Source organism: Chamaea fasciata, unplaced genomic scaffold (genome assembly GCF_029207755.1).
Source record: "Chamaea fasciata isolate MVZ Bird 193981 ecotype frontalis unplaced genomic scaffold, bChaFas1.0.hap1 SCAF_230, whole genome shotgun sequence".
Classification (NCBI taxonomy): Eukaryota; Metazoa; Chordata; class Aves; order Passeriformes; family Sylviidae; genus Chamaea; species Chamaea fasciata.
In genome coordinates, this window is record NW_027094315.1 from 12,191 (window position 1) to 29,651 (window position 17,461).

The following is a 17,461-nucleotide window of genomic DNA, read 5'->3' on the forward strand; positions in this document are numbered from 1 at the left end:
CACACTCGCAACGCTCCTCGGGAACGTGGTTCCCGGGAGCCCTGAAAAAATCAGCCTGCCTGACGAAAACCCCGGTCCCTAGGCCGTCGGCGCCCAAACTTTGGCGATGAACGTCGCCTCGCAGACCGGCCGGGACCGAGGAAAAAAAAACCCAGCCGGGGGGAAAAAAAAAAAAACCCCCCCGGCTGGGGATTTTTTATTCTAAGTTTAAAATGTGTTGAAAAACCTGGAAGGCAAAAGTCACACACACAAGGTTAGAACCAGTCAACATGCACACAAACCCACCCTCTCTCACCTCTCAATCCCCTACCATCAGCACACACTCGCACCGCTCCTCGGGAACGTGGTTCCCGGGAGCCCTGAAAAAATCAGCCTGCCTGACGAAAACCCCGGTCCCTAGGCCGTCGGCGCCCAAACTTTGGCGATGAACGTCGCCTCGCAGACCGGCCGGGACCGAGGAAAAAAAAACCCAGCCGGGGGGAAAAAAAAAAAAACCCCCCCGGCTGGGGATTTTTTATTCTAAATTTAAAATGTGTTGAAAAACCTGGAAGGCAAAAGTCACACACACAAGGTTAGAACCAGTCAGCACACACACTCGCACAGGCAAACCCAAGCAGACAGACAAGTCTCAGACATACACAGTCACTCTTCAGCTTACCCAGTAGATTCCAAGAGACTCCGTAGCATCAGCAACCACAGAGAGACTAATCCTGCCCAGAGACCTGCAAGACAATGACAGGTGGTCAACAAGTGGTTACCTGACAGCTAGGCATCATCCCCCCTCAGGGCCCATACCTTCTCTACCCAAAACTCCACAGAAAAAAGATGAACTGCAAAGCCCTACAACTCTTCTACCTAACTGTGACTGTGCCAGGGCAGGGCAGCTCAAGCATAAGTCATACAGTAGGATACAGCAACATCATGACTTAGAGTGCAATACAAACACAGTCACTTTCAATACAATACAAGCACAGTGACTTTGAGTGCAATACAAGCACAGTGACTTTCAGTGCAATACAAGCACAGTGACTTTGAGTGCAATACAAACAGTCACTTGCAACGCAGAGTCACTGGCAGTGCAATGCAAACAGAGTCACTTACAATACAAACAGAGTCACTGGCAGTGCAATACAAACAGAGTCACTTGCAATACAATACAATACAGAGTCACTTGCAATACAATACAATACAGAGTCACTTGCAATACAATACAATACAGAGTCACTTGCAATACAATACAATACAGAGTCACTTGCAATACAATACAGAGTCACTTGCAATACAATACAAACACAGTCACTTGCAATACAATACAGAGTCACTGGCAATGCAATACAATACAGAGTCACTGGCAATGCAATACAATACAGAGTCACTTGCAATACAATACAAACAGAGTCACTTGCAATACAATACAAACAGAGTCACTTGCAATACAATACAAACAGAGTCACTTGCAATACAAACAGAGTCACAGGCAGTGCAATACAAACAGAGTCACAGGCAGTGCAATACAAACAGAGTCACAGGCAATACAATACAAACAGAGTCACAGGCAATACAATACAAACAGAGTCACAGGCAATACAATACAAACAGAGTCACAGGCAATACAATACAGAGTCACTGGCAATGCAATACAATACAGAGTCACTGGCAATGCAATACAATACAGAGTCACTGGCAATACAAAACAAACATAGTCACTTGCAATACAAAACAAACATAGTCACTTGCAATACAAAACAAACATAGTCACTTGCAATACAAAACAAACATAGTCACTTGCAATACAAAACAAACATAGTCACTTGCAATACAAAACAAACAAAACTGCTCACTAGACTAAGTGCCTAAGCTGTTAAGAGGACGCTCCAGAAGCTCGGGAAGCCGAGTGAAGAAAGCGATGACTGCCGGGTGACCGTGGCGATGCCTCCGGACGAAAGGCAACCTCGTCGGGTGAAAACGTCCGCTAGGCCGCCGAGACTCAAAGACTGCTGACGACGCAAAACACGCTAGAATGCTGAACTGCCCTGCCCGGCAAATGCTCCGGCGAGACCAAGGGGAAACCCTCTCCCATTACTTCAGAGGGACCCATCCCACTAGGGCCCTCTCTTCTAAGCTAATGTGAAATTGCCTCCCACTTCCAAAGTTCTTTCCCCTGCACCCAAACACAAGCCCCAACACTTATCTTTCGGAAGACGAGCGGACAAAATCCATCCTCCGAGGACTTCAGCACTGCCGTATCCAAACTTAGGCTCCGCACCTCCTTTCAATACCTAAGACAACAAAGTACAAACTGTGAAAATTGTGTGACAGGAAACTAATCCCCAGGCTTTCCAAGCACCTCTGCCCCAACTCACCTCAGATACTGATTTGGCTCCACAGTTTACCCAGAGGGTACCTGCAAAAGGAAAAGGTACACATTTAGCATGCTGCTACACACCCCATGCCTATGGATCACCCCTAATGCCTAAAAGCCAACTTACCCGCTTGCCCCTAATCCTTGCCATGTGTAGGACAGTAGCAGCACCTGCAAAGACACAAAGAAAACAGCAGGCTGAGTCACTGAGAAAACACAACCACCACAATCTAACAGAACTCAGTAATACATAAAGCTCAAGCTGATACCCACCAAGCCACTAGCATCCAGGACCAGGAAATCTTGCAAGTGGACCACCTAAAATGAAAGTAAATTAAACAGTGGATGTTAGAGTTACACCAGAAATTGAGACCTGAGCAATGACAGCAGCTTCCATCCACCAGTCAATGCTCACCTAGGCAGCTGATCCTGGACTGCCAAGCTCCCGCTTTACCTCCTAAAAATAAAAACAAAAAACAAGGCTGTAGCAGAGTCACAATGTACATCCCCCTGGCAAAACCAAACTGGGACTGACTTAAACTCACACCCACCTGGCCGCTGCCAGCCTGAGCCACGACAACCTCACAAGCAGACCACCTGAAATAAAACAAAAATCAACAGTGGATGGTTAGACTTGAGGCAGAAATGGAGAGCGGAGCAACAACAACAGCTGCTGTCCACCAGTGAATGCTCACCTGGCCCGCTTCTCCTGGACTGCCAATATCCTGCATAAGCTCCTAAAAACAAAGACAAAGGTCAGGGCTGTATCAGAGCCACCATTTACACCTCCCCTGCAAAGACCAACAGGGACTGACCTTCTCGGGGGAACCGACGCCACCCATAGGGGCTGCTCTGCCACAGGGTTATTCCATCTGCATCTGAAAGGAAGTTAGGACAAGAGTCAAAGGGCTGCAGGATAACTTGACAGCTCCACACATCTTGGGTCAATCTACAGATCCCACCTAGAAGCCAATGCACCCTGCATTTCAAATTTGTCCTATTACCCCTACACCCAGCTGTGCTGCAGGGCAGAGCAGCTCCGGGCCAAATACACACCCACACCCGTGACACAAGACGCAACAAACAAAGGGACGCGACAGGGAAAGAAAACTCTCGATGAGAGGAATGACCCTGAGGACCGAGAGAACTCGGGAGCAGATGACCGAGGTAAGCTGAAAGGAGAGCTGACCGGGCTCAGAGAAACCTGCAGGAAAAAAGATGCTAAGGGGATGACTTATCCCAAGAACCGCAAAGATGAACACTCGAGAATGCTCCGGTCACACTCTGCTACCTAGCTATGCATTCTTACAAGTCCTAATCCACCGGAATGGATGCTGGTGGTGCTCGGCTGTCAGTACAGCTCAGAACAAGACCTGGAAAGACATTGGACTGGATGCTTCTGAAGAGAGATACGATGCCCATGCCTGCCCGAGCTCCCGAGTCGATGGTCCGAGGGCATCGGCACCTGGCCGAGGAACTGAGAGTCCAGAGAGGCTAAGAGGGATGCCAGGGTTTTTGGTAGGCCCCTTGAAGGGCTAAGGCAAAAGACATGAAACAAAGAGTGCGCAACAAACGAGGGACACGACAAGCACCGGGACTGCTCTGCCCTGCACACCTCAGTGGAGAGATCAAAAGGGAGACTTTCCCTGTAGGAAGCCTAAGGGGCCGCTTCCTGGACAACCCCAGCTCCAAACCCAACTCAAAAACCACTCCCGGTTGAAAGCCGACCCGGCCCCCCGCTTTCGTCCCCTCCGTGGCTCGGAGCCCTCCACTTATCTCTCAGACATCTGGAGATGCAGAGTCCAGGCAGGTGAAAAGGAAGGCTGGCTCTCCCTCAGGGAAATTCCTGCTAACACCAGGCTGCTCACTCTTAATCAGCTGCAATAAAGAAAAGCAAACATCACTGTGTGATCTTAGCAGCACAGCACCCAAACCCCAACAATTCTGCTACTCACCATCTCTTGAGAACGCCCAGGCCCTCAAGCCCGCTGCCTCGGCCGTGCTTGGAGAGTCATGCCATCGTCCTGGGGTAGGCCTGGATTAAGAACACACAGGGGATTTGACAGTGCTGAAACTTGACAGGACCCTCTCTCCTCCCTGCCTCCCCAACTCCTCAGCTGTTATCAAAGCCTACCTGGAAAGCAGCTTCAAACAGAGAAATTGAGGCTTGATCACACAGTCCTGTAATGCTTCTGAAGGGCTCCCAAAAAAAGGTGCCCAAGTTCATGATCTCATGGCAGAGGGTACTTCAGCAGAAGAAGAGTGGACCACCTAAAACACAATAATAGAAGCTTAGAGGTGCACCAGAAATTGAGACCTGAGCGATTACAGCCACTTCCATCCACCAGTCAATGCTCACCTAGGCAGCTGGTCCTGGACTGCCAAGATCCCGCTTTACCTCCTAAAAATAAAAACAAAAAACAAGGCTGTAACATACTCACAATGTACACCTCCCCAGCAAAACCAAACCGGGACTGACTTAAACTCACACCCACCTGGCCGCTGCCAGCCTGAGCCACGACAACCTCACAAGCAGACCACCTGAAATAAAACAAAAATCAACAGTGGATGGTTAGACTTGAGCCAGAAATTCAGACGGGAGCAATAACAACTGCTTCTGTCCACCGGTCGATGCTCACCTGGCGCACTTCACCTGGACTGCCAATATCCTGCATAAGCTCCTAAAAACAAAGACAAAGGTCAGGGCTGTATCAGAGCCACCATTTACACCTCCCCTGCAAAGACCAACAGGGACTGACCTTCTCGGGGGAACCGATGAATCCCACAGGGGCTGCTCTGCCACAGGGTTATTCCATCTGCATCTGAAAGGAAGTTAGGACAAGAGTCAAAGGGCTGCAGGATAACTTGACAGCTCCACACATCTTGGGTCAATCTACAGATCCCACCTAGAAGCCAATGCACCCTGCATTTCAAATTTGTCCTATTACCCCTACACCCAGCTGTGCTGCAGGGCAGAGCAGCTCCGGGCCAAATACACACCCACACCCGTGACACAAGACGCAACAAACAAAGGGACGCGACAGGGAAAGAAAACTCTCGATGAGAGGAATGACCCTGAGGACCGAGAGAACTCGGGAGCAGATGACCGAGGTAAGCTGAAAGGAGAGCTGACCGGGCTCAGAGAAACCTGCAGGAAAAAAGATGCTAAGGGGATGACTTATCCCAAGAACCGCAAAGATGAACACTCGAGAATGCTCCGGTCACACTCTGCTACCTAGCTATGCATTCTTACAAGTCCTAATCCACCGGAATGGATGCTGGTGGTGCTCGGCTGTCAGTACAGCTCAGAACAAGACCTGGAAAGACATTGGACTGGATGCTTCTGAAGAGAGATACGATGCCCATGCCTGCCCGAGCTCCCGAGTCGATGGTCCGAGGGCATCGGCACCTGGCCGAGGAACTGAGAGTCCAGAGAGGCTAAGAGGGATGCCAGGGTTTTTGGTAGGCCCCTTGAAGGGCTAAGGCAAAAGACATGAAACAAAGAGTGCGCAACAAACGAGGGACACGACAAGCACCGGGACTGCTCTGCCCTGCACACCTCAGTGGAGAGATCAAAAGGGAGACTTTCCCTGTAGGAAGCCTAAGGGGCCGCTTCTTGGATGGCCCCGTCTCCAAACCCCCGCCCGGTGGAAAGCCGACCCGGCCCCCCGCTTTCATCCCCTCCGTGGCTCGGAGCCCTCCACTTATCTCTCAGACATCTGGAGATGCAGAATCCTGGCAGGTGAAAAGGAAGGCCGCCTCTCCCTCAGGGAAATTCCTGCTAACACCAGGTTGCTCTCTCTTAGTCAGCTGCAATAAAGAAAAGCAAACATCACTGTGTGGTCTTAGCACCGCATCGCCCAAAACCGAACAATTCTGCTACCCACCGCCTCTTGAGAATGCCCGGGTGCTCGGGCCCGCTGCCTCGGCCGTGCTTGGAGGGTGATGGCATCGTCAGGGGGTAGGTCTGGATTAAGAGCAGACAAGGGATTTGACATTGCTGATACTTGAGAGGACGCTCGCTCCTCCTCTCCTCCCTGCCTCCCCGACTCCTCGGCCGTTATCAAAGACTACCTGGAAAGCAGCTTCAAACGGAGAAATCGAGGCTTGATCACACAGTCCTGTAATGCTTCTGAAGGGCTCCAAAGAGAGGGACCCGGTCCATCACCTCATTGGAGAAGGGACTTCAGCATAATGACAGCAGACTGCCTAAAACAGACAAAAATACAACCTTAGAGTTGCACCAGATATTGAGACCTGAGTGATAACAGCTGCTTCCATCCACCGGACAATGCTCACCTGGGCCGCTTCACCTGGACTGCCAATATCCCTCTTTACCTCCTAAAAAAAAAGACAAAAAACAACGCTGTAACACAGTCATCATTTACACTGCCCCGGCAAAGGCAAACTGGGACTGACTTAAGCACATACCCTCTTGGCTGCTGGTATCCACGACCGGGACATTTCACAAGCGGGCCACCTAAAAATAAGAAAACAAACAGCAGATATTAGATTTTCACCAGAAACTGAGACCTGAGCAACAGCAACCAGTTTTGTCCGCAGATCAATGCTCACCTTGCACGCTTCACCTTCACCGCCAACATCCTGCTTTACCTCCTAAAAATAGAGACAAAGAAACAGGCAGTAACAAGGGCACCAATTACACTGCCCCTGCAAAGACAAACTGCAACTGACGTAAGCTGACACCTACCTGGCCGCTGGAATCCACAAACAGGACATCTCAAAACCAGACCACCTGAAAAAAAAAAAAAACCCAACAGTGAATGGTTACAGTTGCACAAGAAATTGACACCGGAGAAATAACAACTGCTTCTGTTCACCGGTCCATGCTCACCTTGCCCGCTTCTTCTGGACTGCCAATATCCTGCATTAGCTCCTAAAAACAAAGACAAAGGTCAGGGCTGTAACAGAGGCACCATTTACACCTCCCCTGCAAAGACCGACTCAGACTGACCTTCTCGGGAGAACCGACTCCACCGATAGGGGCTGCTCTGCCACAGGTTTAATCAGTCTGCATCTGAAAGAAAGTTAGGACAAAAGTCAAAGGGCGGAAGGATAACTTGACAGCACCAGGCATCTTGTGTCAATCTACAGATAGAACCTAGAAGCCAATAGACCCTGCACTTCAAATTTGTCCTATTACCCCTACACCCAGCTGTGCTACAGGGCAGGGCAGAGCAGCGCTGGGCCAAATACACACCCACACCCGTGACACAAGACGCAACAAACGAGGAGACGCGACAGGGAAAGAAAAAATCTCGAAGAGAAGAATGACCCTGAGGACCGAGAGAACTCGGGAGGAGATGATCGAGGTAAGACGGATGGAGAGCTGACCGGGCTCAGAGAAACCTGCAGGAAAAAAGACGCTAAGGGGATGACTTATCCCAAGAACTGCAAAGATGGACGCTCGAGAATGCTCCGGTCAGAATCCTCTCCCTAGCTTTGCATCCTTACAAGTCCTAATCCACCGGAATGGATCGTGGTGGTGCTTGGCTGTCAGTACAGCTCAGAACAAGACCTGAAAAGACAGTAAACTGGATGCTTCTGAAAATAAATGCGATTCCCATGCTGGCCTGAGCTCCCGAGTCGATGGTTTGATGGTATCGGCGCCTGGCCGAGGAACTGAGGGACCGGAGATGCTAAAAATGATGCCGGGATTTTGATGGCCCCTTGAAAAGCCACAGAAAATGACATGAAATACAAGACACTCAAAAGACACAGAGTGCACAACAGACAACTGACAGGACATGCACCGGGACTGGACTGCCCTGCACCACAGCATTGGGATCAAAATTAATGCTTCCCCTTGACAGCTAACGGGATCGCTGAGTGGGGCTGGACGACGCTGCGCGCCAGACCGCACGATGCGGACGGGGACCGTTCTGCCTTGCGTGCCCCGTAGTTACTATTGAAGTATAGCCGTTCCCTTCGGCTGTCCTAAGTGGCCCCTTAAGGGACACCCCTGTCCCCTCTGGTAGCTGTTAAACCGGACCCATAAATTTCTGACACCCCTGTCGTCCTATCTCGAGGCCGTGGCCCCTGACTTATCTTTGAGATGACCGGTAAGGTGAATCGACGTTGGACTGGAAATAAGTCTGTCTCAGAAGGCCCTCCGATCGCCGATTAGCCTCTTAGCTAAGAAAAAGAAAAATTAAAATCGATGCACGAATTTAGCGGCACGTGCGCCGAATCCCGAGGGGGCGGCCGCTCGCCCTCGCCTAAGCGTGCCCGGGTCCTCGAGTCTGTGGCTTTGTCCCGCATCTAAGCCTAGGGCTGTTACAATGTCCGGTACCTGAGTTAGCAGGGGGCAAAACTGTAGGGCAGGTCTGTGAGCAAAACTTAGGTGCTCACATTTACGTATCTTAGGTGCTCTTCTGTGCTATAAGACGCATAAATGCAGCTGCTATTACTTGCAAAAAAGCCTTGGGGGAGGCCCTCAAATGCAGGTCGTTCCTCATTTTGCTGCCTTCAAAACCTGCTAACTCTCAACCGGGTACCCTGAACGTGGTCCTCGCCTTACCGATCGGAAGCCTGGATCTCGGTCGTTGCCTCTGACGTGTACAGTAGCCCTTTTGAGGTGACAAATCTTCTGAAAGAATCTGGAAGATCGTGCTGGATGTGACCTATAACTTCAGGAGTAGTGCTCCTCCTAAAAGAAAATGAGAACAAACCCAGAAATTACAAAAGCGCCTTTCCTCCCCCGAATGTGCAAACAAAACCCCTGAACTTAAATACTCCCTGTATTTGATAGCATCTTCTTTGTAGTGTCCTCAAAGCTCCTGTTATTTGTAGGTGCCCAAAAACACCTAACAAAAATAAGCTAATAGAGCCTCTTCGCTGAAATGAGAGGAGAGCTCTTACCCTAGCTGATTCCCAGGAGGGAATGAAGCCCCTTGGCAAAAGCTGGGGTTAATATACCCCTGATTGGGCCCGCCCCTCGTTCCCAGAATGCCCGGGAAAAGGGAGGAGGCAACTCCCACGGGGTATAAAAGCTCTCGAAGGAGCTGCAGCTGTTTGGCTCCTCTGACTCAAATGCAAGGTAAGTACAGGGCTCGATAGAGAAAAAAACTCCTTGGGGTAATAATGCTATTTTTCTGTTTTGGCTGTAATGACTTCAGGCTACAGGGCAAAAATAAAACTTAGTGTTTTAGTAACATAGCAAGATAGTAATTTGGGTAATTTGCTGTTGACGGGGGTAATTATTCCTGGGTGACTGCAATTAGTATTCCACAAGTGACTAAGTAGGATGACAAAGAACAGTAAGATTATGAATGGTGTAAGGCTCATTAGCACCTCTAAGTAAGGATATCAATGTATTAATTACAAAGGAGAAAAAGAATAAACTCCCAGGTGGTGTTAAGCTTATATATACGCCTGGATTGCTCCCGTCTGAGATAGGTGTTACCGGGGTACCCGTTCGAGTGCAACAGAAGTCCAATTTTAAATCCTTAAAATGCTGAAAAAGGCACGGGTTCCTTCAATTTAAAATTAGCATATGGGCAGTTACCTCTGCTTAAACTGTGACATGGAAAATAAATGGCTTGTGCCCCTTAACTTAATCTCCTAAAATTTTTGGAAAAGAGGAGTTTCCTTCAGTTTAAATCTCTCCAGGGAGGAGAAAAAAGGGGAGTGTTCCCTAAAATTCAAGCCCTTAAAAAGCAGAGACAGCTAGGCCCCTCTGAACTAGCACCTCCCCACAGGGGTGTGCCCAGGAAACCCTCTGAAGACAGGGGGCATTGTGGGATGAGGTCGAGAAAGGTCCCGCAGATTGTTCGTTCCCCTGCGTGACCCTTCGTCTGCCTGTGAAACGCTGGGGTGCTAGGCTTCCGTTCTGTGGAAGAGAACTGTTCTTCTTGTGGCCGGTGGCCGAGATGGAAGTTCTATCCCCAGAATTCCCTATGTCCTAAGTCTGTAATTATTTAGGAAATTTTTCCCAGACTGTAAGCAATTACCAGAAATATTTACTTAGGAATCCTTACTGAATTGTGTTTCTGTTGAGGTCTTCTACGTGTCCCTTAAGGAGCCAGGGGGGTTGCCAGGTGACTTATGTCTAATCCTGACCGGCCCGGAGCAAACCGGAGTCCTGCTGCCGGTGGCTGGTCCACCCTAAATTACAGTAACATATTAATGTAATTTATAAAAATTCCCTTTGCCTACTAAACAAATTTTCCAGGATGATCCAGGGAAGAGATCTGCTCCATCCTTAGTTTGGGAAATGCCAGTTCTCAGATCCATCTAGGCAGAAAACTACTAAAAGTATTTGCTTGTTTTTTACTACATCTAGCTGTATGATGAAAATAGATGAATGGTCATTAGGTAAAAACTTTTCAGAGGGCAAAATATTTCACACAGATCCCATTTTGACAGTATGGCAGTTTTGGGGATTAGGAATCCCATCCATAGAAGACATCAAAGAAATGATACTTTGCAACTTGGTATTTAGAAATTGTCTTAGAGATGTTATAACTTAATATTCTAACATTATGAAATAGAATGGTTTTGGCATGTTGAAACTGGGTGATTCTGGTATTCCAGAACCCATCCCGTATTTTGCAATGGAGACTTTGAAACGTACATGTTTAATACTTTGAAACCTGGTGAACACCTATATGAAATCCAGGCAGAGTAATGTTTCTGAATCTAGATGGAGAGAGATGAGGGTTGTAGCAATGTTGCAAGCAGATTGACGGACATCTTATAAAAACGACATGTAACTGCTTTCAAATTAGGGGAGTTACTTTTTTCAATCTAGGGCAGGCAGGATTTTTAGGGTCAGAGGAGAAGTCTCCCTGCAAAAATTACCGATAGAAGAATATTTCACCCAAACCCAATAAACCAAAACTAGGATTCAGGGAGGGTACATACTACCAGTGGACTATAAAAACAGACATCAGGACCCTAAGGGGGTGACTTAACTTTCCCACAAAAGGAACGTCCAGTCAGGTCTAAGGCCTTCTACATGGAACTAGACTTCTAGAAAATAGAATTCTGAATGCATCAGCATTGCACCAAGACCCATGCTACTAGAAGCAGAATGCCAGACTGGCCGTGGAGTACCAAACACCTCCTAAAAACTGAAATCAGGAATGTGATAGGGTGAGTCCACCTTGCCACACAAAAGGGCCACTGATGTTGAACAGAGCGCTATGCCCAGGAGTGGACTTATGCCATCTACAAATCTAAACATAGCTACACTTCTCCCAGAGCCAAGGTGCCAGAAGCTGGAACCCTAACTGTCCTTCGAGTGCCAAATGTCTCCTACAACCGAACATTACGAACTTCTAGGAGTGAGTTTCTGTTCCATCAGAAGAGAACCACCGTTCCTGCACAGAACTCTCTGCCACGGAGTGGGCTGCCAAATGATAAAATTAACTTCAGCACAGGACATCTGCCAGATCCAAACTGCCAGAAGCTGGAACCCTTACTGTCCTTGGAGGGCCAAATCTATCCTATGAACTGACATCAGGAACCTGATGGGGAGAGTTTAGGTTCCCACGAAAGAGCCACCTTTCCTTCAGTGAGCTCTGTGCCCCAGACTGGGCTTCTGCCTCTTAGAATTCTGAACAACACACTTACTCCCAGATCCACGCTGTCAGTACCTGGAAGCCTGGCTCCCCTGAGACTGCCAAATGGCTCCTTAAAACGAACAATCTGAACCAGGGGGTTTGTTTAGTTTCCCCAGAAAAAAGGACACCATTCCTGCACAGAGCTCTGAGCCCAGGAGTGAGCTTCTGCCACTTACAATTCTGAACACTGCTGCACTTCTCCCATGGCCAAGGTGCCAGAATCTGGAGCCCTAACTGTCCTTCGAGTGCCAAATGTCTCCTACCACCTGATATGAGGAACCTGGTGCGGGCAGTTTAGCTTCCCACCGAACAGAGCCACCACGGCTGCACAGAACTCCCTGCCCCGGAGGGGGCTTCTGCCTCCTAAAAATAAGTTAAGCACAGGATATCTGCCAGACCCAAGCTGCCAGATGCTGGAACCCTACCTGTCCTTGGAGGACAAAATGTCTCCTACAACCTGAAATGAAGGACTTGGAGGAGTGACTTTAGCTTCCCACAGAAGAGAGCCACCGTTGCTGCACAGAACTCTCTGGAGCCAAATTGGGGTTCTGCCTGCTAAACATAAAGTCACCACAGGATACCTGCCAGATCAAAGCTTTCAGAAGTTGGAAATCTAACTATCCTTGGAGTGCCAAATGTCTCCTACAACCTGACATTAGGAACGTGGAGAGGTGAGTTTAGCTTCCCACAGAAAAGACCCACCATTCCTGCACAGAACTCTCTGCCCCAGACTGGGCTGCTAACTCATAAAATTAAGTTCAGCACAGGACTGCTACCAGATCCAAGCTCCCAGACGCTGGAACCCTTACTGTCCTTGGAGTGCCAAATCTATCCTATAAATTGAAATCAGGAACCTGATGGGGTGAGTCCAGATTCCCACAGAAAAGGGGCGACACTTCCTGCACAGAGCCCTCTGACCCAGAGAGGACTACTGCCTGCTAAAAATAAATCCACACAGGATATCAGCCAAATCCAAGCTCCCAGAGGCTGGAACTCTAACTGTCCTTGGAGTGCCCAATATCTACTACAACCTGACATCAGGAACTTGGAGGGGTGAGTTTAGCTTGCCAGAGAAGAGAGCCACTCTTCCTGCACAGAACTCTCTGCCACAGAGTGGGCTGCTAACTGATAAAAATAAGTTCAGTACAAAACTTCTGCCAGATCCAACCTTAGAGAAGCTGGAACCCTTACAGTCCTTGGAGTCTCCAATGTCTCCTACAACCTGACATTAGAAACTTAGGGGGTGAGTACAGCGTCCCACAGAAGAGAGCCACTGTTCCTGCACAGAGCTCTCTGCCCCAGAGTGGGCTTCTGCCACTTAGAATTCTGAACAGTGCACATTACTCCCAGAACTAAGCTGTCAGAACCTGGAACCCTAACTGTCCTTGGAGTGCCCAATGTCTCCTACAGCCTGACATTAGGACCTTAGTCAGTGAGTATAGCTTCCCACAGAAGAGAGCCACTGTTCCTGCACAGAGCTCTGTGCCCCGGAGTGGGCTTCTGCCACTTAGAATTCTGAACAGTGTACTTACTCCCACAACCAAGCTGCCATGAAGCTGAAACCCTAGCTGCCCTTAGACTGCCAAACACCCCCTGCAAACTGACATCATGAACTTGGAGGGGTGAGTTTAGCTTTCCACAGAAAAGACCCACCGTTCCTGCACAGAACTCTCGGCCACGGAGTGGGCTGCGAACTGAAAAAAATAAGTTCTGCACAGGACTTCTACCAGATCCAAGCATCCAAAAGCTGGAACCCTAACTGGCCTTGGAGTGCCAAATGGCTCCTACAGCCTGACATCAGGAACCTGCTGGGGTGAGTTTAGTTTCCCACAGAAAAGACCCACCATTCCTACACAGAGCTCTGTGCTCCAGAGTGGGCTTCTGCCACTTAGAATTCTGAACAGTGCACATTACTCCCACAACAAAGCTGTCAGAAGCTGGAACCCTAACTGTCCTTGGAGTGCCCAATGTCTCCTACAACCTGACATTAGGAACGTAGTCGGTGAGTATAGCTTCCCACAGAAAAGACCCACCGTTCCTGCACAGAGCTCTGTGCCCGGGAGTGGGCTTCTGCCACTTAGAATTCTGAACAGTGTACTTACTCCCACAACCAAGCTGCCATGAAGCTGAAACCCAAGCTGCCCTTAGACTGCCAAACACCCCATGCAAACTGACATCAGGAACTTGGAGGGGTGAGTTTAGCTTTCCACAGAAAAGACCCACCGTTCCTGCACAGAACTCTCGGCCACGGAGTGCGCTGCTAACTGATAAAAATAAGTTGAGCACAGGACTTCTGCCAGATCCAAGCATCCAGAAGCTGGAACCCTTACTGGCCTTGGAGTGCCAAATGTCTCCTACAGCCTGACATCAGGAACCTGCTGGGGTGAGTTTTGTTTCCCACAGAAAAGACCCACAGTTCCTGCACAGAGCTCTGTGCCCGGGAGTGGGCTTCTGCCACTTAGAATTCTGAACAGTGCACATTACGCCCAGAACCAAGCTGTAAGAAGTTGGAACGCTAACTGTCCTTGGAGTGCCCAATGTCTCCTAAAACCTGCCATTAGGAACTTAGGGGGTGAGTATAGCTTCCCACAGAAGAGCGCCACTGTTCCTGCACAGAGTTCTGTGCCCGGAAGTGGGCTTCTGCCACTTAGAATTCTGAACACTGCTGCACTTCTCCCATAGCCAGGCTCCCAGAAGCTGGAACCCTAACTGTCCTGCGAGTGCCCAATGTCTCCTACAACCTGAAATTAGGAACTTGGAGGGGTGAGTTTAGCTTCCCACAGAAGAGACCCACAGTCCCTGCACAGAGCTCTGTGTCCCAGAGTGGGCTTCTGCCACTTAGAATTCTGAACAGTGTACTTACTCCCACAACCAAGCTGCCATGAAGCTGAAACCCTAGCTGCCCTTAGACTGCCAAACACCCCCTGCAAACTGACATCAGGAATTTGGAGGGGTGAGTTTAGCTTTCCACAGAAAAGACCCACCGTTCCTGCACAGAACTCTCGGCCACGGAGTGGGCTGTGAACTGAAAAAAATAAGTTCTGCACAGGACTTCTGCCAGATCCAAGCATCCAAAAGCTGGAACCCTAACTGTCCTTGGAGTGCCCAATGTCTCCTACAACCTGACATTAGGAACGTAGTCGGTGAGTATAGCTTCCCACAGAAGAGACCCACTGTTCCTGCACAGAGCTCTGTACCCGGGAGTGGGTTTCTGCCACTTAGAATTCTGAACAGTGTACTCACTCCCACAACCAAGCTGCCATGAAGCTGAAACCCTAGCTGCCCTTAGACTGCCAAACACCCCCTGCAAACTGACATCAGGAACTTGGAGGGGTGAGTTTAGCTTTCCACAGAAAAGACCCACCGTTCCTGCACAGAACTCTCGGCCACGGAGTGCGCTGCTAACGGATAAAAATAAGTTCAGCACAGGACTTCTGCCAGATCCAAGCATCCAGAAGCTGGAACCCTTACTGGCCTTGGAGTGCCAAATGTCTCCTACAGCCTGACATCAGGAACCTGCTGGGGTGAGTTTAGTTTCCCACAGAAAAGACCCACAGTTCCTGCACAGAGCTCTGTATCCCGGAGTGGGCTTCTGCGACTTAGAATTCTGAACAGTGCACATTACGCCCAGAACCAAGCTCCCAGAAGCTGGAACCCTAACTGTCCTTGGAGTGCCCAATGTCTCCTACAACCTGACATTAGGAACGTAGTCGGTGAGTATAGCTTCCCACAGAAAAGACCCACCGCTCCTGCACAGAGCTCTGTGCCCGGGAGTGGGCTTCTGCCACTTAGAATTCTGAACAGTGTACTTACTCCCACAACCAAGCTGCCATGAAGCTGAAACCCAAGCTGCCCTTAGACTGCCAAACACCCCCTGCAAACTGACATCAGGAATTTGGAGGGGTGAGTTTAGCTTTCCACAGAAAAGACCCACCGTTCCTGCACAGAACTCTCGGCCACGGAGTGGGCTGTGAACTGAAAAAAATAAGTTCTGCACAGGACTTCTACCAGATCCAAGCATCCAAAAGCTGGAACCCTAACTGGCCTTGGAGTGCCAAATGGCTCCTACAGCCTGACATCAGGAACCTGCTGGGGTGAGTTTAGTTTCCCACAGAAAAGACCCACCATTCCTACACAGAGCTCTGTGCTCCAGAGTGGGCTTCTGCCACTTAGAATTCTGAACAGTGCACATTACTCCCACAACAAAGCTGTCAGAAGCTGGAACCCTAACTGTCCTTGGAGTGCCCAATGTCTCCTACAACCTGACATTAGGAACGTAGTCGGTGAGTATAGCTTCCCACAGAAAAGACCCACCGTTCCTGCACAGAGCTCTGTGCCCAGGAGTGGGCTTCTGCCACTTAGAATTCTGAACAGTGTACTTACTCCCACAACCAAGCTGCCATGAAGCTGAAACCCAAGCTGCCCTTAGACTGCCAAACACCCCATGCAAACTGACATCAGGAACTTGGAGGGGTGAGTTTAGCTTTCCACAGAAAAGACCCACCGTTCCTGCACAGAACTCTCGGCCACAGAGTGCGCTGCTAACTGATAAAAATAAGTTGAGCACAGGACTTCTGCCAGATCCAAGCATCCAGAAGCTGGAACCCTTACTGGCCTTGGAGTGCCAAATGTCTCCTACAGCCTGACATCAGGAACCTGCTGGGGTGAGTTTTGTTTCCCACAGAAAAGACCCACAGTTCCTGCACAGAGCTCTGTGCCCGGGAGTGGGCTTCTGCCACTTAGAATTCTGAACAGTGCACATTACGCCCAGAACCAAGCTGTAAGAAGTTGGAACGCTAACTGTCCTTGGAGTGCCCAATGTCTCCTAAAACCTGCCATTAGGAACTTAGGGGGTGAGTATAGCTTCCCACAGAAGAGCGCCACTGTTCCTGCACAGAGTTCTGTGCCCGGAAGTGGGCTTCTGCCACTTAGAATTCTGAACACTGCTGCACTTCTCCCATAGCCAGGCTCCCAGAAGCTGGAACCCTAACTGTCCTGCGAGTGCCCAATGTCTCCTACAACCTGAAATTAGGAACTTCAGGGGGTGAGTTTAGCTTCCCACAGAAGAGACCCACAGTCCCTGCACAGAGCTCTGTGTCCCAGAGTGGGCTTCTGCCACTTAGAATTCTGAACAGTGTACTTACTCCCACAACCAAGCTGCCATGAAGCTGAAACCCTAGCTGCCCTTAGACTGCCAAACACCCCCTGCAAACTGACATCAGGAATTTGGAGGGGTGAGTTTAGCTTTCCACAGAAAAGACCCACCGTTCCTGCACAGAACTCTCGGCCACGGAGTGGGCTGTGAACTGAAAAAAATAAGTTCTGCACAGGACTTCTGCCAGATCCAAGCATCCAAAAGCTGGAACCCTAACTGTCCTTGGAGTGCCCAATGTCTCCTACAACCTGACATTAGGAACGTAGTCGGTGAGTATAGCTTCCCACAGAAGAGACCCACTGTTCCTGCACAGAGCTCTGTACCCGGGAGTGGGTTTCTGCCACTTAGAATTCTGAA

At 49.5% G+C, this 17,461-nt stretch overlaps 3 long non-coding RNA genes across 5 annotated transcripts in view; all 3 read right to left on the minus strand.

Annotated features, from left to right (window-relative positions):
- Window positions 1–1,844: 1,844 nt before the first annotated feature.
- LOC136304965 (uncharacterized) lies at window positions 1,845–2,534 on the minus strand. The gene is made up of 3 exons (XR_010724925.1): window positions 2,490–2,534; window positions 2,364–2,404; window positions 1,845–2,279 (listed from the first exon to the last, which is right to left on the minus strand). It is a non-coding gene; the product is annotated as an uncharacterized lncRNA (long non-coding RNA).
- A 173-nt stretch (window positions 2,535–2,707) lies between these two features.
- On the minus strand, window positions 2,708–6,164 carry LOC136304964 (uncharacterized). 2 transcript variants are annotated; one of them, XR_010724924.1, is made up of 10 exons: window positions 5,122–6,164; window positions 5,002–5,043; window positions 4,858–4,903; window positions 4,722–4,763; window positions 4,497–4,633; window positions 4,318–4,397; window positions 3,178–4,240; window positions 3,058–3,099; window positions 2,914–2,959; window positions 2,708–2,819 (listed from the first exon to the last, which is right to left on the minus strand). It is a non-coding gene; the product is annotated as an uncharacterized lncRNA (long non-coding RNA). The 2 variants fall into 2 exon arrangements; XR_010724923.1 differs by having other exon boundaries at window positions 2,708–2,959.
- Window positions 6,165–6,264: 100 nt separating this feature from the next.
- The window catches only part of LOC136304962 (uncharacterized), a 45,950-nt gene continuing 34,753 nt past the window's right edge, over window positions 6,265–17,461 (minus strand). Inside the window, exons 1-10 of one of the 2 annotated variants that reach the window (XR_010724922.1) lie at window positions 9,245–9,259; window positions 8,904–9,032; window positions 7,338–8,518; window positions 7,218–7,259; window positions 7,074–7,118; window positions 6,938–6,979; window positions 6,794–6,842; window positions 6,662–6,703; window positions 6,437–6,571; window positions 6,265–6,329 (exon numbers count right to left, since the gene is read on the minus strand). This is a non-coding gene — a long non-coding RNA (uncharacterized lncRNA). Of the gene's footprint in view, window positions 6,330–6,436; window positions 6,572–6,661; window positions 6,704–6,793; window positions 6,843–6,937; window positions 6,980–7,073; window positions 7,119–7,217; window positions 7,260–7,337; window positions 8,519–8,903; window positions 9,033–9,244; window positions 9,260–17,461 lie in introns of those variants that run through there. The other variant, XR_010724921.1, reaches the window with a different exon arrangement.